This window comes from Lathyrus oleraceus, chromosome 2, assembly GCF_024323335.1.
Source record: "Lathyrus oleraceus cultivar Zhongwan6 chromosome 2, CAAS_Psat_ZW6_1.0, whole genome shotgun sequence".
NCBI classification, from domain to species: domain Eukaryota; kingdom Viridiplantae; phylum Streptophyta; class Magnoliopsida; order Fabales; family Fabaceae; genus Lathyrus; species Lathyrus oleraceus.
In genome coordinates this window covers 21,211,044-21,237,081 of record NC_066580.1, presented here as the reverse complement: position 1 = coordinate 21,237,081, position 26,038 = coordinate 21,211,044, and the positions used below count along the sequence as shown (strand labels likewise).

At 38.9% G+C, this 26,038-nt stretch overlaps 1 long non-coding RNA gene across 1 annotated transcript; it reads left to right on the top strand.

Annotated features, from left to right (window-relative positions):
• Nucleotides 1-22,602: 22,602 nt before the first annotated feature.
• On the top strand, nucleotides 22,603-24,302 carry LOC127117767 (uncharacterized). The gene is made up of 2 exons (XR_007802031.1): nucleotides 22,603-22,774; nucleotides 24,131-24,302. It is a non-coding gene; the product is annotated as an uncharacterized LOC127117767 (long non-coding RNA).
• The last annotated feature ends 1,736 nt before the right edge of the window (nucleotides 24,303-26,038 follow it).

Sequence of the window (26,038 nt, the reverse complement as noted above, 5' to 3'; positions counted from 1 at the left end):
AGATGAGAAGAGAATATACAAGTTATTTACATTTTTGTGTTTGGATGGATGAACCCATTACCTACGTACCATCTTAAAAAAGATTAGGATCAAAACCTCGTAGTTCGGGGTAAAAATCTCAAAAATGAGTGAGTGAATTGATTGGTCCAAAAGCCTTGAGGTCTTTTGTTATCCAAGGGAGAAAACTCAACCTAAAACCACAAATTCACCATGTGAGGATAACTTCAACATGCTAGTGAGGGGTTAACCCTATAATAAGCATGGAAGACTCATTCTCCATCACTAAGGATATAGGTGAGTATTACATCTACCACAAAGATAACTCAAACCTAATAGCTAAAGGTTATGAAAAAGTTTTGATTAGAAAGTGGCCATTGAAACCACAAAAAGGTATTTGGATGGGGTACATTTACCAATTAGGAATATGTACAAAATGGTCAAAGTTGATTTAAAGGTTCAATTCAAAATAAGTATTATGAAAAGAAAGTTTGAAAATCAAAAGCATAAGGCTTAGGTTTCTAATGTTGAAAACAAGTGTTAGATGTTTGCACAAGAAGTTTTGGCTTGGGTTAGAGTGGAGAGAAGAAGAAGAAGGGCTAAAGATCCTAAGCATACAAGAGGTAAGAGGGAAAAGAATAAAACCACACAAGGAGTTCCTCTCTTGAGATCATATTGATGATCCAAGTAGCTCCCATCCTTTGGAATAAGCAATCACAAGCATAAACTCAAGCAATCAACAATCATATGAACTCTTGGAAGTCTCTTCAATATGTCTTGGATCCCTCTCTCTTAGAAGCTCATGGTAATGGTTCCTCAATTTGGATCAAGTTGGAATCCCTTTGAAGTGCAGCTTTACAGGTCTTGATCCACTCCAAATCTTTTGTGCAATGTGTTCTTGAGGTAACAAGGAAGCAAGGCTTAGGAATTTAAATTCATAGATCAATAAATGAAGTTGAAATCTGAACTGGAAAATTGAAATGGAAAACTCAGAATTCCTTTAATGGAGGTTGGGATTTCACTTGTGCAGAGCTTCAGGCGCCATTAGGTTGCTTTTTGAAGAGAATGAAGCATTCTATTAATAGCCAAGGCTGATGCAAGCAAGGAGAAAACTCGTGTGCATGTGAATTGGGTCCTCCATGCATGGGCCTGTACAGGCGCATGTGAGGCCCAAAACTTGGTACAAATGCAAGCTGGTATCAATGTGAGATGGTTTGGACGTGTAGTTTGGAGTGAATTGGCTTGTGTGATGAATTTCAACATGTTATGCATAATCATGCCTAAAACTTCTCCTCTTCGAAAATACCATTTGCCAAATCCAAATATGATCATGTGAGTAATGGTTGGAAAGGTCTTGATGTAAGGAACAATTTTTATGCTGGGCAAACATCCATTTGAAGTGTGGAAATTGGTGAATTTTGAGTTAAAGTGCAAGGTGCAAAACATGTAAAGGCAAGGTTTCCAAATTTGGCCAATGTTCAAGCCCCTCTGTTTTAATGATGAAAGCTCCAAATGGAAAAACCTCAAACATCAAAGTTTTAGATCTTCTCAAGACAATCAAAATGGACTTATATTTCGCATCATTTGGATTTTTGATGAAAGAGTTACGGGCACTTGAAGTTGAACTTTTTTGCCTTTCAATGCATTTGGTCCTAAATGACCTATAATGTTTTGCATTATCACATGTATTTCCTTTGAGATTTTGAAATTTTGTTCAACATAAAATTTGAAGTAGACATCTTAAGATTTCCAATTAATTTAATCCCACCTCAAAACCATAAAAAATGAATGAGTTATGTTCTTGGGAAGTTGACCTAAAATTAGGGTTTCAGTCAAAGTGACCTATAATGTCTTGGAATGGATGATGACCTTCCAAGCTTCAAATCAATTTTTGATGAACATAAAAGTTGTTCATATTGTCCTTAAGAACATTGTTTCTTTTGGAATCATCTCCATTTGACCAACACATTAAAAGTTAGGTCTCAGTGCATTTCAAAATAGTTAGATGAATTGACTGATCAACTTCTCAAGTCCACAACTCATATCCTAATGAATTCATGGTTAAGGACACTCAAATAAGTTCAAATATGCATGAAATGATGAATTAAAGAACTTCCCATGATTTTATTTGACCATGGGCTGAGGTTGCTTCATGAGCAAGGCATTGTTGTACACAGATGAATTAAGGTTTCCTTGAAGAACAAGACCTCAAACCCTTTGACTTGATTTGATCAAAATGATGAATTGGGATGATAGGGAGGCATATTTGATGGATGAGAGCTTTGGGAACCATTGCCATGCTTGCTTTCATCTTCACTTGACCATGTCATTGCACAGATGATCTCCTAGAAGCTTTGAACCTTGTGATTGCTCAAGCTACAAACAAGAAATGTTAGTGACATATTTTTGTGCTTTTGGTTAGTAAAAAAACGAGAAAAGCAATAATATACAATTCAAGCATGCTTGGTGATCTCAAACCACTCACAAGGAGTCCCACCCAAAGGCAAGGGGAACCAAGATGCTTATGATCCTTGAGGCCTTGCAAATGCAATGTTATGATGCCATGAGGGATCTTAGGGCCAAAATTGGGGTCTTACACTAGTGACGACCAAACTTAAAAGGATACCAGTTACAACTGGATTTCAAAGGTGCTAGTGACGACCAAACTTTAAAAGGATACCAGTTACAACTGGATTTAAAAGGTGCTGGTGACGACCAGACTTTAAAAGGATACCAGTTACAACTGGATTTCAAAGGTGCTGGTGACGACCAGACTTAAAAGGATACTGTAGCGGTGTATTCGTCACTTTATGATTTATTGACTAAATCAAAAGCAAAGCATACAAAGATAGAGTCACCACCGCACTTTTATTTATCCAAAGGAATGGCTAAAAAGCGAACAAAAGCCTAAGAAGTTTTACACATAGAAAACTAATGAAAGGTCAGAGATTTGGGTAAGGGGGTAATTATGCAAAGGGAAGGTGTTAGGCACCCAAAGTATCCTAGGTACTCCTAGGGAACCCTTTTCACAACTTGTTGTATCAATTATTGTTCATGAAATATTTTTGTGCAAACATTGATGGAAGGGATGAGAAAAGAATGTACAAGTTAGTTATTTTTGTGTTTGGATGGATGAAACCCATTGCCTACGTACCTTTTCATGAAAGATAAGGATCAAAACGCCATAGTTCGGCTAAAAGATTTCCAAAAAGTGAGTGGATTGATTTTAAACAAAAGCCTTAAGGTCTTTCATTATCCACGGGAGAAAACTCAACCTGAACAACCACAAGTCCACCACGTGAGAATATCTTCGACATACTAGAGGGGTTAACCCTGTTTTCAGTATGGAAGTCTTACAGTTCGATCACTAAGGACAAAAGGTGAGATTCACATCAACCACTAAGATAATTCAGATCTATGGCTAATGCATGAAAATTTGATTAAGACGTGATCATTGAAATCACAAAAGACAATCGAGTGAGTGGAATTAACCAATTAGAAGTATTCACAAAGATGGTGAAAGTTGACATTAGATTCATTTCAGAAGAAGTATTGTGAAAATGAAATTTGAAAATCAAAGGCCTAAAGCCTAGGTTTCTAATTTGAAAACAGATGAAAATGTTTGCACAAAGTTTTTCTGGTTTGGGTTAACATGCAAATGGAGGTTATAAAGAACAAAAAGGGTGGGAATGAGGAGTAAAACTTCTTAGGTGTTCACCTCTTGAGATCATATGTAAATTATCCAAGTGATTCTTTTGGAAAAGGCAACAAGCAAATAACAAGTAAGCAACATAAATGGAAACCAGATGCCAATCAATGGACTTATACCAGACTCACAAAACAAAGATGGATACCAGATGCCAATCAATGGACTTACACTAGTCTCACAAAACAAAGATGGATACCGAATGCCAATCAATGTGAAGGTGAGAAAAAACAAGAAAGGGGGGGGTTTGAATTGTTTGGAAAATAAGCGCTTTTTCAAAATGAAAATCACACAAGGATTTTATACTGGTTCGCTTATAACACAAAGCTACTCCAGTCCACCCGGCCAAGGTGATTTCGCCTTCAACAAGGACTTAATCCACTAATCTTGAAAGATTGATTACAAACAACGTCTAAGAGAAAGATCTCTTAGTCCTCTCAAGTATACAGACTGCACAGAGTCACTTGAGGAAATACAACAAAGATGAAAACTTATGTAATCTAGAGTGCTTCTAAGATAAGCAAATATTACAACAGTAAGAACAATGTGTTTCACGTTTTAAGCAAAAGCTTTGTGAAGATTGGGAGAATAAAACGTTTTTGTGTGTTGATGTTTCAGTATGTTCTTGTTGTGTTGTTGTACTTGTATATTCTATCACAATGTTGATTTGCAGTCCTTTATATATAGGAGTGAAGTAGTCGTTGAAACTGATGGACAATGCTTTGAATTAATGCCATAACTTATATAGCTTCTTGCCAAAATGACTTTCTCTCCTTGAATGACTACTTTCCAAATATAGTTCCTTTTCATTTGAATTTGGAGTTTAACGTCTCTTTCTGTATTAGGAAATCCATTTCCAAAACTTTATTTGAAGTTAACGTTACTCTTCCTTATTTAGCAATTCCATAATCAGAGTCTTCGTGATTCTGGAGATCTTGGAATCTTGCTATCTAACTTCTGATGTTGATCTCTTTTGAGTTCTGATGGTTCCTTCAGATAACGCTGAGAGCTTCTGAAGTTGACATACCGTTGTTCAGAGTCAGCACTTCTAGAGCGTACTTCTTGTTCAGATGCTTATGATATTTTGCTGTTTTGCTCAGAGTTAGACTTTCTTGAACGTGTTTCTACTTCAGATGCTTCTGGTCTTCTGATAATTTGTATCTGATATGATTCTGTATCTGATGGCGTCATCAGATTTCTTTCTTCTTTCCTTAGAACCCTGCACACTTAGAAACTTTTCGTTAGGGTGCCAATTTTGGTTTCATCCTTTGTTATCATCAAAATCATGGAATTTGTTGTAGAACAATTTTTGTTCTTACAATCTCCCCCTTTTTGATGATGACAAAACAAACTTAATTAGCAGATGAAACATAAACAATATCAGATCAGATAGACAAGAGTTCCCCCTGAGATAGGCTAGGGAGTTCAGAAGTTCTTACCAGAGCTTCCAAGCAATGAGGTTTCTTGATACCTTCTGCAATTTCTTAAGTCTAGAGTTAGATAAATTTATTTTTAAGAAAAATATGTTGCAGAGTGCTTAAGGTATTTAGACAGTATTTTCATCAGAGCTATTAATGACTTCTCCCCCTTTTTGTCAGAATCAAAAAGACATAGCAAAAATAATAATTCAAGAGAAAAACATTGTATTCAGATAAAAAAGCAACAGAGGCAAAAAGAACAATAAATCATCAGAAACAAGGAAGGCAAAAACAACAGGCAAACAAAAAAAATCCTAAGTGCCTATGGGTTGGGAGGCGGAGGCATTCTCTGAAGCAATTGAGCCAGCATGTCCTGAATGTTGTTGTTAACAGAGTCTTGTTTATCCATTCTGGCACGGAGTTCCTTCTGATCTTGCTTAAGTTCTTCTAGCGTCTGGAGAACCATAGGGATAACAGATGAGGACTCCCCCTGAGTCAGAGCCTGATGTGCTTCAGCAGCGGCCTTTGCTTCAGCTTCAGCAGCAGCCTGTGCCTCAGCTTCGGTAGCAGCAACAGCATCGGCCAGAGCTTTAGCTTCAGCTTCCTTTGCCCTTTCTTCCTCTAGCCTTCTGGCTTCTTCTTCAGCTTCTCTTGCTAGTCTCTCTTCCTCCAGCCTTCTGGCTTCAGCTTCTCTTGCAAGTCTTTCCTGAAGTCTTGCCTCAGCATCTCTGATGTAGCCATTTCTGACTTGTTCAGAGATGTTCTTCAGTTTAAAAGCCTCAGAGGTCATCCAGCCAATGACTCTGTTCCAGTGTGTTCTTACAGAGTCAGGATCATCACTGACTTCAGAGTTAATGGTCAGAGACTTGACCTTTTGTACTGAAGCCCCTGCGACCAGCATTATGGCTTCCTCAAGGGTAGGTACAGAAAGGTTAGGTTCAGAGGTTTGAGGTGAAGAGGTTGGAGGGCTGAAATTTAATGTTAGAGGTTCAGGTTCAGCTTCAGGTTCAGGTTCAGATGAGGTGTTTGGAGGGGTGATATCAGAGGTGTGGAGGTCAGAGGGTTGAGTTTCAGAAGGTTGGTCTTCAGAAGGGATGTTGGTTGTTTGTTCTGGGGAGGTGAAGTTACTTAAGATTCAAGTGGAGGTTGTTGTGGTTGTTGAGAGTTTTGGTTTAGAGCCTGAAGTTGGGCTAAGGTTGGTGAGCTAGGGTCAGAGTGTTCTGGGTCAGAGGAGAGGATAAGATAAGGAGGTGATTCTGGGTCTGAAGATGATGAAGAGGAAGTGGTTTGGTTCATTTCTTCAGCTTCAGAACGTGGTAAAGAGGTATTGACAATATTGAATTTTGGTAAAGGTTGTGAGGTCCTGGTTGTAGAAGGTGGGGTTTCAGAGGTTGTGTATATAGGTGGTGTTGGGAGAGGATTAGAAGAAGCCATAAGTTGTTCAGAGGGAATAGAGGGAGCAGACGTACCAGTAGTTTCTTGCAGAGGCGCTGGAGATCTTCAGAGGTTTCTCCTATCCTTGCTCTCTTTGCCTTTGAAGATTTATTCTTAGGGGGACCTCTTTTGAACCTAACAAAATCTTCTTCTGAATCTAGACAGTCATCCAATCTGAAATTAGATATGTCGACTCCTTCTTCCTTCAGACGCTGCAGATAGTGGAGGATTGCATCTACGTGTTCATTCTTGAAGAACCTTGCAAGACCATGTGGCAGCTTCCTCTGATCTTTCAAGGCATCCCAGGAGGTGTCCAGCGTGGGTCTGACTTGAATCTTTTTCAAGATTCCCATACTCTTGAGATTTCTGGCATTCAGAGGCCTCCCAGTATCTATCGCCAGATCTTGCATCAGCCTGTTCTTCTCCAGATGATCTACCAGCCCATTCTCGATGAAAACATCAGATATAAGCCTTCCCAGAGGGATGTAGGATCTGGGCTTCATGTTGTTTCTGGTCTCCCTTACAGAGTCTCTGAGATATCTGAAGAGAAGTGCAGGAAGGCAGATCTTCACACCCTTGTGAATGCAATACAGAATGCACTTCTGATCTGCATTGATGTAGTCAGAGGAGTTTGATGCTGGACGATGATGAATGGTTCCCAGAATGATCTTGAGCCATACTCTGAGGTTCTGATGAAGTTCTTTGTTCTTTGAAGGATTTCCTTCAGTGTTGAGTTTGAAGATGGTTGGATTGATTTCTTCAGCAATGCGCCTTGACCTAGGGTTGATGTTGTAAATCCTTTTTCCCTCATCTTTCTCCATGTTCAGTAAAGAAGCAATTGACTTTTCAGTAATCACTATCTTTACCCCCAATACATAGGAGACGATGAAATGGTCATCAGCATCTGCAAATCTCCAGAATTCTTTGATGAGATTTGGGTAAACAGGGCCATAAAGCCTTTGGAAGTAATTTTCCCACCCTTGTAGACAGAGTTCTTCAGTAAGATCTACTCCATTTCTCTTCATGTTGTTGAAGTCCACTAGAGTTTCATACAACACTTCCAGTCCCTCAAAGGGAGTTGCTAGGTTTATATGGGGTTCACGATCAAGAACATGGGGTTCCTTGTACACTGGAGTAATGGAGACTCCTGTAACAGTTGGAGTTGGAATGCTTGAACTTTGGGCAGTGGTGTTGGATTCCATTTGCTGAGAAAAGTTGAAAACTTGTTGTTGTTGAGCATCCATAGTTGATGAAGAAGGAGATGAAGATGAAGAGTTTGTAGAAATGCTTCAGAGAGGGTTTGAGAGTGAGTGAGAGTGATAAGTGTGTGAAATGTGAGAAAAGTGTTTAAATACCCTAAATGAAAACACATGCAAAACGACACATAATTCAGCGTTAGCACAAGAATCAAGTTAGCACGCTTGGGGGAGACATGATTAAGGCTCATTAATGAGGGTCTAATCCCAACAGTATGCACACTGCTCGAGGAGATCTCAATCGTATGACCTTTGAATTTCTTCTGGACAGCTGTCTAGAAGTTCTAAAGTTAGACGCTAAGTGCTCCACGTGTTTTGATGTATCTGATCTTCAGGAATACCAAAGGATTGGTTCCTGGAGATTTCTAACTCAGATATCTTCTTAACTTGGTAGAAGTATCAGAGTCAGAAGCAGAAGCACATTTGTTTATGTCAGAGTCTCATTTTACATCTTCAGAGCCACACTTCATTCGGGGCAATTTTGAATGTTCAGATTTTCTAAGATAAAAAGAAATCTATCTTCAGCTAGAGGCTTAGTAAAGATATCTGCCCATTGATGATCTGTATCAATGAACTTCAATGTTACTATCCCTTTCTGAACATAGTCTCTGATAAAATGATGTTTTATTTCAATGTGTTTAGCTCTGGAATGTAGAATGGGATTCTTACTTAGACAAATGGCAGCAGTATTATCACAGAAGATAGGAATGTTACTCTCGAAGATTTGCAGATCTTCTAACTGATTCTTCATCCAGAGCATCTGAGTTGTGCACAGTGATGCTGAGATATATTCTGCTTCTGCAGTAGATAGAGCAATAGTTGACTGTCTCTTGCTAGCCCAGGATATCAGATTGTTTCCCAGAAGCTGGCAATTTCCAGATGTGCTTTTTCGTTCTAATCTATCTCCTGCATAATCTGCATCACAGTAACCCGAAAGTCTATACTCTGATGTTTTCTCATACATCAGGCCCAGGTTAGGAGTTCCTTTCAGATACTTGAGAATTCTCTTAACTGCTGTTAAATGAGATTCTCTAGGATCTGATTGGAATCTGGCACAGAGACAGACACTAAAGAGAATATCAGGACGAGTAGCAGTCAGATAGAGAAGAGAGCCTATCATACCTCGATAGAGCTTCTGACAAACCTTTTTGGTTACTTCATCCTTTTCAAGAATGCATGTTGGATGCATGGGAGTTTTTGCAGAGTTGCAGTCTGCCATGTCAAATTTCTTCAGAACATCTTTAATGTATTTGCTTTGATGAACGTATGTGACTTCTGAAGTTTGATTAATTTGAATTCCCAGAAAGAACTTTAGTTCTTGCATTAAGCTCATTTCAAATTCTGCCTGCATTAACTCAGAGAATTCTTGACAAACAGAGGCGTTAACTGAACCAAAAATAATATCATCAACGTATATTTGGCATATCATGAGATCATTGTTAAGGTTCTTACAGAAGAGTGTGGAGTCAACTTTCCCTCTGATAAAATTGTGTTCCAGAAGAAAATTGCTTAAACGTTCATACCAAGCTCTGGGAGCTTGTTTAAGTCCATATAAGGATTTTTTAAGTTTAAAAACATGTTCTGGAAAATGTGGATTTTCAAAACCTAGAGGTTGGTTGACATACACTTCTTCTGAAATATAACCATTAAGAAATGCGCTCTTGACATCCATTTGATATAATTTAATAGAATGATTAATAGCAAAAGATACAAGAAGACGAATAGATTCTAACCTTGCGACTGGAGCAAAGGTCTCATTATAGTCAATACCTTCTTGTTGACTATAACCTTGAGCTACCAGTCGAGCTTTGTTTCTGACAACTTCTCCTTTCTCATTCAGCTTGTTTCTGAATACCCATCTGGTTCCAATAACGTGAGTGCCTCTGGGCTTTGGAACAAGATCCCAGACATCATTCTTTGTGAATTGATCTAATTCTTCTTGCATGGCTGAAACCCAGTCGTTATCTTGAAGTGCTTCATCACAGGACGTAGGCTCAATCAGAGACACTAGTCCCAGAGGAGTATCTTCAGAGGTCCTGAAGGTAGATCTGGTTCTGACAGGTTCGTCCTTGTTTCCTAGAATCAAATCTTCAGATACGTTGATACGACTTTTAAATTTCTTTGGGATTTCTGGGGATTTAATTTCTTCAGAGTTCTGAGTGACAGTTGCTTCTGGAACTTTATCAGATCCTGCAAGAGTGATTTCTAAATCTGCAAAATTTTCAACTAGCTTTGACTTTTCAGGGTCAAGCTTATCATCAAATCTGACATGAATTGATTCTTCCACAATTTTGGTTTCTGTGTTGTATACTCTGTAGCCTTTAGAGCGTTCTGAGTATCCTAACATAATACCTTTCTGTGCTTTGGAATCAAACTTGTTCAGATGTTCTTTAGTGTTTAAGATAAAGCAAGAACATCCAAAAGGATGAAAATATGAAATGTTTGGTTTTCTTCCTTTACACAGTTCATAGGGAGTCTTTTCCAGAATAGGTCTTATAGAGATTCTATTCTGAATGTAACATGCTGTATTTACAGCTTCTGCCCAAAAGTGCTTTGCCACATTAGTTTCATTGATCATGGTTCTGGCCATCTCTTGGAGTGTCCTATTCTTCCTCTCTACAACTCCATTTTGTTGTGGAGTTCTAGGGCAGGAGAAATCATGGGATATTCCATTAGAGTCAAATAATTCTTCAAAATCTTTGTTTTCAAATTCTCCACCATGATCACTTCTGACTCTAATAATTTTAGAGTCAAATTCTTTTTGCACTTTGGAGCAGAAACTAGTGAATACAGAGTGAGACTCACTCTTGTGCTTTAGGAATTTCACCCATGTCCAGCGACTGTAATCATCAACAATGACTAGTCCATACTTCTTTCCATTGACTGATGCTGTTTTTACAGGACCAAATAAGTCAATGTGGAGAAGTTCCAGAGGCTTAGAGGTAGAAACAACATTTTTCTTTTTAAAGGATGTTTTTGAAAATTTTCCTTTCTGACATGCTTCACACAGAGCTTCTGAAGATTAATTTTCCTTTTAAATCAAAAAGATTAATTTTATAAATGTTGTTTTTCCTCTTGCCTGTGAAAAGGACAGAGCCATCGTTCTGATTAATGGCTTTACATGTTTTTTGATTAAAGATTACATCATAACCGTTATCACTTAATTGACTTATGGATAACAAGTTATGCATTAATCCTTCTACGTAAAGGACATCAGATATAGAGGGAAGAGTACCATTACCAATAGTTCCGGAGCCTCTGATCCTTCCTTTCTGATCTCCTCCGAAGCCTACAAATCCAGCGTCTTTAAGTTCCAGACTTTGGAACATAGACTTTCTTCCCGTCATGTGTCGCGAGCATCCAGAGTCCAGGTACCATGACTGGTGTCTGAACTTTGCTGCATAGGATATCTGCAACATAAACAATCTTATCTTTCGGTACCCAGAATCTCTTGGGTCCTTTCTGATTAGTTTTCCCAGAGTTTCTTATAACTTTGGGTTTTCTAGCATGCTCAAATTTTTGTTCTTGTGTGTGTGTATAGTGATATGAAAATGGAGATTTAAGTTGGTCACTAGTAGAAGTTTTATCTTTCTTAGGATCATACCCAATTCCCTTTTTATTGTTCTGACAGACTCCATAAATCATGGATGCCATAATACTCCTACCTATTCCATTTTTCAGAAATTCTTGAAAGGCTTCTTCGTATTCATAAATTAATTTATTTGAAGTTTGTGGTGCTTGAGACAACGCTTCTTCTAATTCTAAGCTTTTTCTTTTTGCTCCATCTCTTTCTAATGTTAAAGATCTGATTGTATCTTCCTGTGCTAGAATTGTCATCTCAAGTTTGCCACATTCTTCGAATTTTGCTTTAAGACAACCTTTTATGTTTTTAAGCTTTTGTTTTAATTTCTGATATGAGCTAAGAGTTTCTGACAAGCATGATTCTAGATCAGATCGAGAAAGTTCAGAAAATACCTCTTCAGATTCTTCATCTGAGCTGCTCCTGGATGTGGTAGCCATAAGTGCCACGTTGGCCTGTTCATCAAAGTCAGATTCTGATGACCCAGATTCACTATCATCCCAGGTAGCCATTAAGCCTTTCTTTGTCCTGAAGGTATTTTTCTTGAAGCTTTCTTTTCTAGAATTGTCTTTCTTTAGCTTGGGGCATTCATTCCTGTAGTGACCTGTTTCTTTACATTCATAACAAGTAATATCTTTGTTAGTTTTACCTTTTGAGGTTGATTCTGATCGATCCCCTCTGGGTCTTGGTCTTCTGAAGTTGTTGTTCCTCTTTTTCCAGAGTTGTTTAACTCTTCTGGTCAGGAGGGACAATTCTTCTTCATCATCAGAATCTTCTGGTTCAGAGTCATCAGTATCTTCAGTTTCTGCCTGGAGAGCTTTGGTTCTGTCAGGTTTGTGTCTTTCATATCTGGACTTTAATGCTACGAACTTGTTCCTTTTCTGAGGCTCATCTTCCTCTAGTTCTATCTCATGGCTTCTGAGGGAACTGACAAGTTCTTCAAGACTGATATTGTTCAGATCCTTTGACAGCTTCAGAGCAGTAACCATGGGTCTCCATTTCTTTGGCAGACTTCTGACTATCTTTTTGACGTGGTCTGCAGTTGTGTATCCTTTGTCTAGAACCTTGAGACCTGCAATCAGAGTTTTGAATCTAGAGAACATTGCCTCTATGGCTTCATCATCTTCCATTTTGAAAGCTTCATATTTCTGGATAAGCGCCAGAGCCTTTGTCTCTTTGACTTGAGAACTTCCTTCATGAGTCATCCTCAGAGAGTCAAGTATGTCTTTGGCTGTTTCTCTGTTGGTGATCTTTTCATACTCGTTGTAAGATATAGCATTGAGGAGTATGGTTCTGGCCTTGTGATGATTCTTGAAAACTCGCTTCTGATCATCTGACATCTTACTTCTGGGAACTTCAGCTCCATCCTCTGTGACAGGAGGTTTGTATCCATCTGTGACAATGTCCCAGAGATCAGCATCATAGCCTAGAAAGAAACTTTCAATTCTATCTTTCCAGTAATCGAATTTCTCTCCATCAAAGACAGGAGGCTTAGCATTGTAACTATCCTTTTCATTTGTGTGGGCCATAGTTTTTCTCGTTCTGGATCTCTCTACACTGTTAAGTGTTTGATTAGAAAATCAATAACAGAGCCGGAGCTCTGATACCAATTGAAGGTGAGAAAAAACAAGAAAGGGGGGGGGGTTTGAATTGTTTGGAAAATAAGCGCTTTTTCAAAATGAAAATCACACAAGGATTTTATACTGGTTCGCTTATAACACAAAGCTACTCCAGTTCACCCGGCCAAGGTGATTTCGCCTTCAACAAGGACTTAATCCACTAATCTTGAAAGATTGATTACAAACAACGTCTAAGAGAAAGATCTCTTAGTCCTCTCAAGTATACGGACTGCACAGAGTCACTTGAGGAAATACAACAAAGATGAAAACTTATGTAATCTAGAGTGCTTCTAAGATAAGCAAATATTACAACAGTAAGAACAATGTGTTTCACGTTTTAAGCAAAAGCTTTGTGAAGATTGGGAGAATAAAACGTTTTTGTGTGTTGATGTTTCAGTATGTTCTTGTTGTGTTGTTGTACTTGTATATTCTATCACAATGTTGATTTGCAGTCCTTTATATATAGGAGTGAAGTAGTCGTTGAAACTGATGGACAATGCTTTGAATTAATGCCATAACTTATATAGCTTCTTGCCAAAATGACTTTCTCTCCTTGAATGACTACTTTCCAAATATAGTTCCTTTTCATTTGAATTTGGAGTTTAACGTCTCTTTCTGTATTAGGAAATCCATTTCCAAAACTTTATTTGAAGTTAACGTTACTCTTCCTTATTTAGCAATTCCATAATCAGAGTCTTCGTGTTTCTGGAGATCTTGGAATCTTGCTATCTAACTTCTGATGTTGATCTCTTTTGAGTTCTGATGGTTCCTTCAGATAACGCTGAGAGCTTCTGAAGTTGACATACCGTTGTTCAGAGTCAGCACTTCTAGAGCGTACTTCTTGTTCAGATGCTTCTGATATTTTGCTGTTTTGCTCAGAGTTAGACTTTCTTGAACGTGTTTCTACTTCAGATGCTTCTGGTCTTCTGATAATTTGTATCTGATATGATTCTGTATCTGATGGCGTCATCAGATTTCTTTCTTCTTTCCTTAGAACCCTGCACACTTAGAAACTTTTCGTTAGGGTGCCAATTTTGGTTTCATCCTTTGTTATCATCAAAATCATGGAATCTGTTGTAGAACAATTTTTGTTCTTAAACAATGGACTTATACCAATCTCACAAAACAAATAAAACATGGAAACTAGATACCAATCAATGGATTTATACCAGCCTCACAAAGCAAAGATGGATACTAGATGCCAATCAATGGACTTACACTAGTCTCACAAAACAAAGAAAACAAATGCAATAAGCAAGAGGAAACAAGTTGCCAATAAATGGTCTTACACTCTACTCCAAGGAAATGGGATGCCAATCAATGGTCTTAGTCCCAACTCCTACCAGATCATAGGAAACAACTGCCAATAAATGGACTTACAATTGACTTCTCAATGGACAAAACAAAATGTCACCAAGTATGAACAATGATCATGAAATGATATACAATTAATGCTCAAAGATGAAAGCAATGCACAGAGGCACACACAAACAATTATGCACATATGGGCAAATATACCAACAAGCAACCAATTAGCACATGTAACACCCCGATAAAAATAAGATAATTATTTAATTTAAGTTAATATTATATTTATTAATTTAATTAAATAGTTGGAACTTTTGGATTATTATTATTATTATTGGAATAATAATTATTGGAAAATATATATAAGTTGGAAATAAGAAAAAGAGTCCATTTGGTAAATAAAAGGTTTTCACGTGAGAACAGAGAAGCGGCTCAAAAAGAGGAAAAGGGCAAAGAGCAGAGCAAGAGGAAGAAGGTTGGAGAAGAGAAAAGCTTGAAGCTTAAAGATTCGCCGGATTAACTCAGGTAAGGGGGGTTTATCGTCGTTTAATGGGTATTATGGATTAACATGTAATGGGTAGTGATAAGCCGTTGAATTGACCCTAATTGGGATGATGAGTGCTGAAAAATTGTGATGAATAAACTGTGTTAAAGCTGTAATTGAATCTGTATTTGTGTGAGTTGTGATTTCCCGAACGTATAGCTTTTTACGGAATCGGAATCGGAGGTCCGGAAGTCCTCCAACGGCGGAAAATACGGAGAATTCTGCATTCTGCTTTGTGTTAGCGCAGGAACAGCTTTCTGTCTTGCGTTAACCGGTTAACCCAGGGTGTTAACCGGTTAACACTGTTAGGAACTATGAAATATTGCTGTTTTGCTTGCGTTAACCGGTTAACCCAGGGCGTTAACCGGTTAACACTGTTGTGATTTCTGAGAAATTGCTGTTCTGTCTGCGTTAACCGGTTAACCCAGGGCGTTAACCGGTTAACACTGTTAAATTTGGCCAGGAAGCGTGTTTTGGTCTGCGTTAACCGGTTAACCTAGGGCGTTAACCGGTTAACACTGTTGAAAAGTGGGAAAATTGGTATTTTAAATGTTGTGTTCATATTTGATGGTTGGCCTATAGCGGTATGTGATATAGTAGGGATTATTTCCCGTTGTTTTGAGTAGTATAGGTATTAGTAGAGTGTGCTAATACTGTGATTGATTTATTGGCATGACATGATATGATTATGTGATAAATATGCTGATGATGTGTGAAAATATGCATAATGTTGTGAATGTATATATTATGCATGTGTTGGTGAATGGACTGTTGATTGGCTTAGAGTGTGAGCATATGTCCATTGTGGATTGTTGTTGATGATGTTGCATTGCTAGGTGAATTAGCATGCATATTGTGGCCTTTATGGTGGTAGCTAATTCCCATGGTGAGGAATTAGTGAGTAAATCATTGTAGATTGTTGTTGATGTTTGCATGCTAGGTGATTAGCGTGCATAGCATGGCCCTTGGGGTGGTAGCTAATTCCCATGGTGAGGAATTAGTGAGTGAGTCACTAGGTCTCAAATGAGTGGGACTAGTGGGCTTGGTAGCCGTACCTGGATTTGGTCGGTGAGGTTGAACTATATGTTCACGAATAGTCGGTACCGCATGCATGGAGTCTCATTGCATAATGTATGTATGGCGTATGATATGAATGGATGTATTCCAGTATTATACGTGTGTTGTGTGTTGTGTGTTGTGTTGATGTTGAGTATGATTGAGTTGATATTGTCGTTGCTGAATGGGTAATCTGATTTGGGTGATGAAATGTGTTAAATTACTTAACATTGCATGATATTTTATAATGCTTATTATATCGATTGAGGAACTCACCCTTACAACTGTTTTTCAGGTAACGAGTAGTGATTGAGTAGGAGCTAGTGCTTGGAGTCTAGTGTAGTTCCTTAGTGGGTCATGCTCTGGTAGATGTAACATCGGGATGGGATGTTTTAAATGTTTCTTGTTGGTTGTGAACCAGTTACATGTAATATGCTACATGTTTTGAATGATCGATTTGATCTCTATCCGCTGCGTATTGTGCAATGCTTTATGTTTTGAATTAAATAATGAGCATGACTAAATATTATGGTGAATGGTGTGAAGTATTTGTGTGACACCCTTAATTGCACCTTTACTCTGATGATATATGTTGTTATTTTAATTAAATAATTGGGGTATTTTAGAAGGGTGTTACATTAGTGGTATCAGAGCATAGTCGGTCGAGTCGAGTCGTAATTATTCTGTTTCCCCTGTACGGGATAGGTGTTGTATGACCCTATCAGTACTTATTGTTTAGCTTGTTGGGTTTTCAGAATAGAGATGGCTGGAAGAGGTAGAGATGATGCTGCGATTGCTGAGGCTCTGGGTATGCTAGCTGGAGTACTTGGAGGGAATCCGAATGTTGTGGGAATGGGAGCTGCTCGTCAACTGAGTGAGTTCCAGAAGAACAATCCTCCAATGTTCAAGGGAGCATACGATCCAGATGGTGCTCAGAAGTGGTTGAAGGAGATCGAGAGGATCTTCCGAGTGACTGAGTGTGCCGATAACCAGAAGGTCAGGTTCGGTACGCATATGCTGTCAGAAGAAGCAGATGATTGGTGGGTTGCTACCCGCACTGAGTTGGAAGCTGCTGGGAATGCTGAGATCACTTGGACTGTGTTCAGAGAGAGATTCCTGAGGAAGTATTTTCCAGAGGATGTCAGAGGAAAGAAAGAGATAGAGTTCTTGGAATTGAAGCAGGGCAATCGGTCTGTTACTGAGTATGCTGCTAAGTTCACAGAGCTGTCGAAGTATTACACTCCCTATGATGAGGCTACTGGGGAATTTTCAAAATGTGTGAAGTTTGAGAACGGGTTACGTCCCGAGATCAAGCAGGCTATTGGGTATCAGCGGATTAGAGTGTTTTCTGATTTGGTTGACTGTTGCAGGATTTTTGTGTTGGTGTAAGCCCTAGAGGCCAATACATTTTGGTACTTGTATCGAATAATAAAAGGCATTCTCTTTATTATGGTTGATTAATAAAGTCCCTGGAATAGATAGTCCGTTTAATGTATTAAGTGTGACTTAATCATGAGAACACATTAAACATAAGGACACTATTCCTAAAGTATCCGTAGTCGAGCTTTAGTGTGAAGTGGGATAACATTAAAGCATTAAGACTATTATGTTTGTAGACTGATGATCACATCTCATGGATCATGGATAAAGAGTTATCAAGTCTTAAACATAGGTATGAATATTAGGAGTAATATTTATACCGGATTGACCCGCTATGAGAATACTATATAAAACGTTATGCAAAGTGTCATAAGTTATTCTCATGGTGATAATAGTGTATTCCACTCTTCGACCTGAAACCACTATGGATCCTAGGTGTGGAGTCGAGTGCTTTATTGCTGATCCAACGTTGTCCGTAACTGGATAACCATAAAGACAGTTGATGGGTACTCCACGAAGCATGCTGAGGGACATGAGTGACCTAGATGGAATTTGCCCATCCTGCATAACAGGGTAAATGTCTATGGGCCCAATATTGAACTGGACAAGGATGACACGGTCTATACCTTGTGTTCAATATAGACATAAGGGCAAAAGGGTAATTATACACATAAGTATTATCACAGAAGGTTTTGTCAGATCACTTGACATTTTCGTGTCTTGGGTAGCAGTGATGTGTTGCTAGATACCTCTCACTGTTTATTATATTAAATGCGTGATTTAATATAATTGCCAACGTCACGAAAACCTACAGGGTCACACACAAAGGACGGTTTGATGAGAGATAGAGTAACTAAGGAATACCGTAAGGTACGGTGCCCTTAAGTAAGTTATAGAGCATCGTAAGGTACGATGTACTTGAGTAGAATACGAAATATGGTAAGGTACCATGGGCTTAAGTGATTTTGGGCATATTATAAGATATGGGCCAAAATACACTTAAGTGGGCTTTTTAGCTTGAAGCCCACACAAGTGGTTCTATAAATAGAACCCTTGTGCAGAAGCAAAAATTTGCGGTTGCATTCTTTTCGTTTTCACTCTCTCTCTCTCTCTCTCTCACTCAAAGCCTTCATTCGTACCAGCTAGCACTGAGATTGAAGGAACCCGTTCGTGTGGACTGAGTAGAGACGTTGTCATCGTTCAACGTTCGTGATCGCTTCGTGGATCTGCATCAAAGGTTTTGATCGTCACAAGAGATCTGCACCAAAGGTTTCAACCGTCACAAGAGGTAAATACTCTATCACTGATCATGACCATTCGTAAGGATCTCTAAAGGAGAAAATTTTAATTTCCGCTGCGCTTTGGGTCGCAAATTCTCCTTCATTTTGAACAGGATACCAAGGCTAGAGCAGAGAGCTATCAGCAGAGGGTTGATAGGAAAGGCAAGAATCAGAATGATCGTGGAAAACCGTATGCAGCTGGCAAAGGTTTCCAGAGACAGAGTGGAATGAGGAGACCTAGTGGGGGAGACTCCAGTGCCCCTGCTAAGTCTTACAGATGTGGTCAGGCTGGACATCGTATCCATGAGTGTACCAGTAATGAGAAGAAGTGTTTCAAGTGTGGAAAAGGTGGTCACTTGGCTGCAGAGTGCCGGTTGAAGACTATGACTTGTTTCAACTGTGGAGAGTTGGGTCATATTAGCCCACAGTGTCCTAAGCCGAAGAAAGAGAACCAGTCGGGAGGCAAGGTCTTTGCTTTATCGGGTTCTGAGACTTCTGCAGATGATCGTTTGATCCGAGGTACGTGTTATATTAATGGCTTTCCTCTTGTAGCTATTATTGACACAGGTGCGACTCATTCCTTTATATCTTTGGATTATGCTGTGAAACTTAAGTTAGAGATATCTGAGATGCATGGAAGTATGGTGATTGATACTCCTGCGAAGGGTTCAGTGACTACTACTTCAGTTTGTTTGAATTGTCCTTTGAGTATTTTTGGTAGAGACTTTGGGATGGACCTAGTGTGTCTTCCACTAGTGCAGATTGATGTTATTCTGGGTATGAACTGGTTGGTGTTTAACCGAGTTTATATCAATTGTTTTGATAAGACTGTGATCTTTCCTGAGATTGAGGAAGGAAAGAGTTTGTTTCTATCCGCGAGGCAGGTGAATGAGGAAGTAGCCGATGGGGCAGAGTTGTTTATGCTGTTAGCGACTTTGGAGGCTAAAGATAAACTGGTGATTTGCGATCTAGCTGTGGTGTGTGATTTTCCTGATGTGTTTCCGGAAGAAGTGAATGAATTACCGCCAGAGCGTGAAGTTGAGTTCTCGATTGATTTGGTACCTGGTACTAGGCCGGTGTCGATGGCTCCGTACCGTATGTCTGCTGTTGAGTTAACTGAATTGAAGAGTCAGCTGGAAGATCTGTTGGATAAGAAATTTATTCATCCGAGTGTGTCACCGTGGGGTGCACCAGTGTTATTGGTTAAGAAGAAAGAAGGTACTATGAGGTTGTGTGTGGACTACAGGCAACTGAATAAAGTGACGATCAAGAATCGGTATCCTTTGCCGAGGATTGATGATTTGATGGATCAGTTGGTTGGTGCGAGTGTGTTCAGCAAAATAGATTTGAGATCGGGTTATCATCAGATACGTGTGAAAACTGAGGATATTCAGAAGACTGCTTTCAGAACAAGGTATGGACATTATGAGTATTCTGTAATGCCTTTTGGTGTGACTAATGCGCCTGGAGTATTTATGGAGTATATGAATAGGATTTTCCATCCGTACCTAGACAAGTTTGTTGTGGTGTTTATTGATGATATTCTGGTGTATTCGAAATCTGAAGAAGAGCATGCTGAACATTTGAGAGTGGTTTTAGGAGTTCTACGAGAAAAGAAGTTATTTGCTAAACTGTCAAAGTGTGAATTTTGGTTAGAAGAGGTTAGTTTTCTTGGTCATGTGATTTCAAGAGATGGTGTTGCTGTTGACCCTTCTAAGATAGAAGCGGTATCTAAGTGGGAAGTTCCGAAGTCAGTTTCGGAGATAAAGAGTTTTCTTGGTTTGGCTGGTTATTATAGGAAGTTCATCGAGGGATTTTCTAAGTTGGCGTTACCGTTGACGATGTTGACTAGAAAGGGGCAAGCGTTTGTTTGGGACTCAAAATGTGAAGAAGGTTTCCAAGAGTTAAAGAGAAGGTTGACTACTGCTCCTATTCTGATATTACCGAGTTCGTCGGAATCATTTGAGGTTTACTGTGATGCTTCATTGTTGGGTTTGGGTGGTGTGTTGATGCAGAACAAGCAGGTTATAGCTTATGCTTCGAGACAACTGAGGGTTCATGAGAGGAACTATCCGACACACGATTTAGAGTTGGCAACCGTGGTATTTGTTCTGAAGTTATGGAGGCATTACTTGTATGGGTCAAGATTTGAGGTTTTTAGTGACCATAAAAGTTTAAAGTATTTGTTTGATCAGAAAGAGCTGAATATGAGACAGAGGAGATGGTTAGAATTTCTGAAGGATTATGACTTTGGTTTGAATTACCATCCGGGTAAAGCAAACGTAGTGGCTGATGCATTGAGTCGGAAATCACTGCATATGTCTATGTTAATGGTTAAGGAATGGGATTTAATTGAGCAGTTTAGAGACTTGAGTTTGGTGTGTGAGAGTACTCACAATAGTGTTAAATTGGGAATGTTGAAGTTAACGAGTGGTATTCTGGACGAGATCAGAGAGGGTCAGAAATCCGATGTGCTTTTGGTTGATAAGTTGACTCTAGTGAATCAAGGTCAAGGTGGTGAATTCAGAGTTGATGAGAATGGTGTTTTGAAATTTGGTAATCGGGTGTGTATTCCGGATGTTACCGAGCTTAAGAAGAGTATTCTTGAGGAAGGACATCGTAGTGGCCTGAGTATTCATCCTGGAGCTACGAAGATGTACCATGATTTGAAAAAGTTATTTTGGTGGCCGGGAATGAAAAGAGAAATTGCGAGTTTTGTTTATTCTTGTTTGACTTGTCAGAAGTCAAAGATTGAGCATCAGAAGCCGTCTGGGCTAATGCAACCGTTGGCTATTCCAGAGTGGAAGTGGGATAGTATCAGTATGGATTTTGTTTCTGGTTTACCGAGGACAATTAAGAATTTTGAAGCTATTTGGGTGATTGTTGATAGATTGACGAAATCGGCTCATTTCATTCCGATCAGAATGGATTATCCGTTAGAGAGATTAGCTGAGTTGTATATTGAGAAGATTGTAAGTTTGCATGGCATTCCGTCGAGTATTGTTTCGGACAGAGATCCTAGATTTACATCGAAGTTCTGGGAAGGTTTGCAGAGGGCTTTGGGGAACTAAGCTGAGATTGAGTTCTGCATATCATCCGCAGACTGATGGTCAGACTGAGAGGACGATTCAGTCACTGGAGGATCTTTTGAGGGCTTGTGTTTTGGAAAAGGGAGGTGCTTGGGATTGTTATTTACCTTTGATTGAGTTTACCTACAACAATAGTTTTCATTCGAGCATTGGTATGGCACCGTTTGAAGCTTTGTATGGTAGGAGATGTCGGACACCTTTATGTTGGTATGAGTCCGGTGAGAGTGCTGTAGTTGGACCGGAGATTGTTCAACAAACTACGGAAAAGATTAAGATGATTCAGGAGAAGATGAGAATTGCTCAGAGTCGTCAGAAGAGTTATCACGACAAGAGGAGGAAGGCACTTGAGTTTCAAGAGGGAGATCATGTGTTTCTTCGTGTTACTCCGATAACTGGTGTTGGTCGAGCTTTGAAGTCAAAGAAATTGACACCTCGATTTATTGGTCCTTATCAGATTTTGGAGAGGATAGGGGAGGTAGCCTATCGTATCGCTTTACCGCCGTCGCTTGCGAATTTGCATGAGGTTTTTCATGTGTCTCAGTTGAGGAGGTACATTCCTGATCCGTCGCATGTGGTCCAAGTAGATGATGTACAGGTGAGAGATAACCTGACTGTTGAAACATCACCTATGAGGATAGAGGACCGAGAGTTGAAGCAGTTGCGGGGTAAAGAGATTGCTTTGGTAAAGGTAGCTTGGGGAGGACCAGCAGGTGGCAATGTGACTTGGGAACTTGAGAGTCAGATGAAGGAGTCTTATCCTGAGTTATTCGCTTGAGGTATGTTTTCGAGGACGAAAACTCTTTTAGTGGGGGAGAGTTGTAACACCCCGATAAAAATAAGATAATTATTTAATTTAAGTTAATATTATATTTATTAATTTAATTAAATAGTTGGAACTTTTGGATTATTATTATTATTGGAATAATAATTATTGGAAAATATATATAAGTTGGAAATAAGAAAAAGAGTCCATTTGGTAAATAAAAGGTTTTCACGTGAGAACAGAGAAGCGGCTCAAAAAGAGGAAAAGGGCAAAGAGCAGAGCAAGAGGAAGAAGGTTGGAGAAGAGAAAAGCTTGAAGCTTAAAGATTCGCCGGATTAACTCAGGTAAGGGGGGTTTATCGTCGTTTAATGGGTATTATGGATTAACATGTAATGGGTAGTGATAAGCCGTTGAATTGACCCTAATTGGGATGATGAGTGCTGAAAAATTGTGATGAATAAACTGTGTTAAAGCTGTAATTGAATCTGTATTTGTGTGAGTTGTGATTTCCCGAACGTATAGCTTTTTACGGAATCGGAATCGGAGGTCCGGAAGTCCTCCAACGGCGGAAAATGCGGAGAATTCTGCATTCTGCTTTGTGTTAGCGCAGGAACAGCTTTCTGTCTTGCGTTAACCGGTTAACCCAGGGTGTTAACCGGTTAACACTGTTAGGAACTATGAAATATTGTTGTTTTGCTTGCGTTAACCGGTTAACCCAGGGCGTTAACCGGTTAACACTGTTGTGATTTCTGAGAAATTGCTGTTCTGTCTGCGTTAACCGGTTAACCCAGGGCGTTAACCGGTTAACACTGTTAAATTTGGCCAGGAAGCGTGTTTTGGTCTGCGTTAACCGGTTAACCCAGGGCGTTAACCGGTTAACACTGTTGAAAAGTGGGAAAATTGGTATTTTAAATGTTGTGTTCATATTTGATGGTTGGCCTATAGCGGTATGTGATATAGTAGGGATTATTTCCCGTTGTTTTGAGTAGTATAGGTATTAGTAGAGTGTGCTAATACTGTGATTGATTTATTGGCATGACATGATATGATTATGTGATAAATATGCTGATGATGTGTGAAAATATGCATAATGTTGTGAATGTATATATTATGCATGTGTTGGTGAATGGACTGTTGATTGGCTTAGAGTGTGAGCATATGTCCATTGTGGATTGTTGTTGATGATGTTGCATTGCTAGGTGAATTAGCATGCATATTGTGGCCTTTATGGTGGTAGCTAATTCCCATGGTGAGGAATTAGTGAGTAAATCATTGTAGATTGTTGTTGATGTTTGCATGCTAGGTGATTAGCGTGCATAGCATGGCCCTTGGGGTGGTAGCTAATTCCCATGGTGAGGAATTAGTGAGTGAGTCACTAGGTCTCAAATGAGTGGGACTAGTGGGCTTGGTAGCCGTACCTGGATTTGGTCGGTGAGGTTGAACTATATGTTCACGAATAGTCGGTACCGCATGCATGGAGTCTCATTGCATAATGTATGTATGGCGCATGATATGAATGGATGTATTCCAGTATTATACGTGTGTTGTGTTGATGTTGAGTATGATTGAGTTGAAATTGTCGTTGCTGAATGGGTAATCTGATTTGGGTGATGAAATGTGTTAAATTACTTAACATTGCATGATATTTTATAATGCTTATTATATCGATTGAGGAACTCACCCTTACAACTGTTTTTCAGGTAACGAGCAGTGATTGAGTAGGAGCTAGTGCTTGGAGTCTAGTGTAGTTCCTTAGTGGGTCATGCTCTGGTAGATGTAACATCGGGATGGGATGTTTTAAATGTTTCTTGTTGGTTGTGAACCAGTTACATGTAATATGCTACATGTTTTGAATGATCGATTTGATCTCTATCCGCTGCGTATTGTGCAATGCTTTATGTTTTGAATTAAATAATGAGCATGACTAAATATTATGGTGAATGGTGTGAAGTATTTGTGTGACACCCTTAATTGCACCTTTACTCTGATGATATATGTTGTTATTTTAATTAAATAATTGGGGTATTTTAGAAGGGTGTTACAGCACACACTATACACAATCAATGGGCTCAAGCAAGGTTAAGCTTTAGAAACAAGCCAATTGGAATGGGGTGTTTTGAGCTCTTAACCCTAACATTGAGAGTTAGGGTGAAGCAAATGAAATGGAGATGAGGGTTATGCCTCATAGCTCTTATCCCTGGCCTGGGAGAGCTTTAAACAATAGAAAGTGTGGGAGTTCAGAATGTAGGAACTCTTCTCCACAAATGACTGACTGTATATACAAGACTTTGGGGTTTTTATTCAAAGTGCATCAACACATGGTGTGAGAAAAATGAATGACACAACTGAATAGCAGGGGATGGATTACACATCCTTTTTATCTGCCAATTGCCTCTTAAGAGGACTTAACCTGCTTGGCACAAAATTAAACAAAGACATGGCCTCTTAAGGAGGGCTTCAGACAGGTGCCTGTCAAAATAACATGACAGGTCTTCCAGAATACATGAAGATCAAGGGATTATACCTAAGTGGTATGCCAACCACAAGCAAAGCAAAGCAAAGTTCAAATGAACTTAAAGCAACTTAGGTACCTGTGTAAACAACTAAACAAATCAGTACAGTATTCAGACAAACAGACAACAGTCAATAACAAAACAATCCCAATGTGCAACAAATAAGCCATAAGGCAAACTCAAGTGACTTATCATCAACCTACAAAACAGCAAATGTTAGAAATCAATAGCAAATATCAACATTTAAATGGTGAAGCAACATCAACCATGGAGATTGGATGTTTGAACCTGAAATTCAAAGCTCACATGTAAGTACAAACCACTAGGTCAAAGCCTAGGGTCAAAGGTGAAGAAAAAAATTCAAAACAGGAGCTGAAATTCAACACAATGCAACTTCAAACACATATTAACATGTCCTAAAAAGGATCACATCAAAATCATCAAGCAAAAGCATTTCATGTGCAAAGGAAGTCAAAGACAATTTCAAAACTCACATATGATCATCATGAATGAAAATTCCAAATCAAAACAGAAATGATTCAAATAATTCTGAAAACTTCATGAGCATTCAACACATCCAAACCAATCATCATACAAAAAATCAGAATCAACAGAAGTCATTTGATATGGAAATGAAATTGCACAAGTTGAACAATCAAATGTGTGACACAAATTGTCACACCATGCAAACATGTGTGTAAAACAGAAATGGTAAATGAAAAAAATGTCAAACCAAGCCTAAAACATCCATCAATATGTCAAGAATCATCATGTAAAATTTCATGTCCATTGGATTAAAATCAAGCATTTCACAATAGAAAGAGCAAGGCAAGGTCACACAAGCACATATGATCAAAGAGTCTAACACCATTCAAAATCCAGCCATGCACAACTTCAAAATTTATCATAATCAAATTCTAGACATCCTAAGGAACAAGTAGCAAAAAACCAGGCATTTTTTGGATCATTTTTCAATTTATTATGGATTTTTGAAGTTGGATGAAAAATTTAAAAATCAAATGAAGCACATAGCATGGAAAATGGAGGGAAAGCATAAAATGATGAAGCAATTTGAAAAAATGCCTTCGGCCAGAA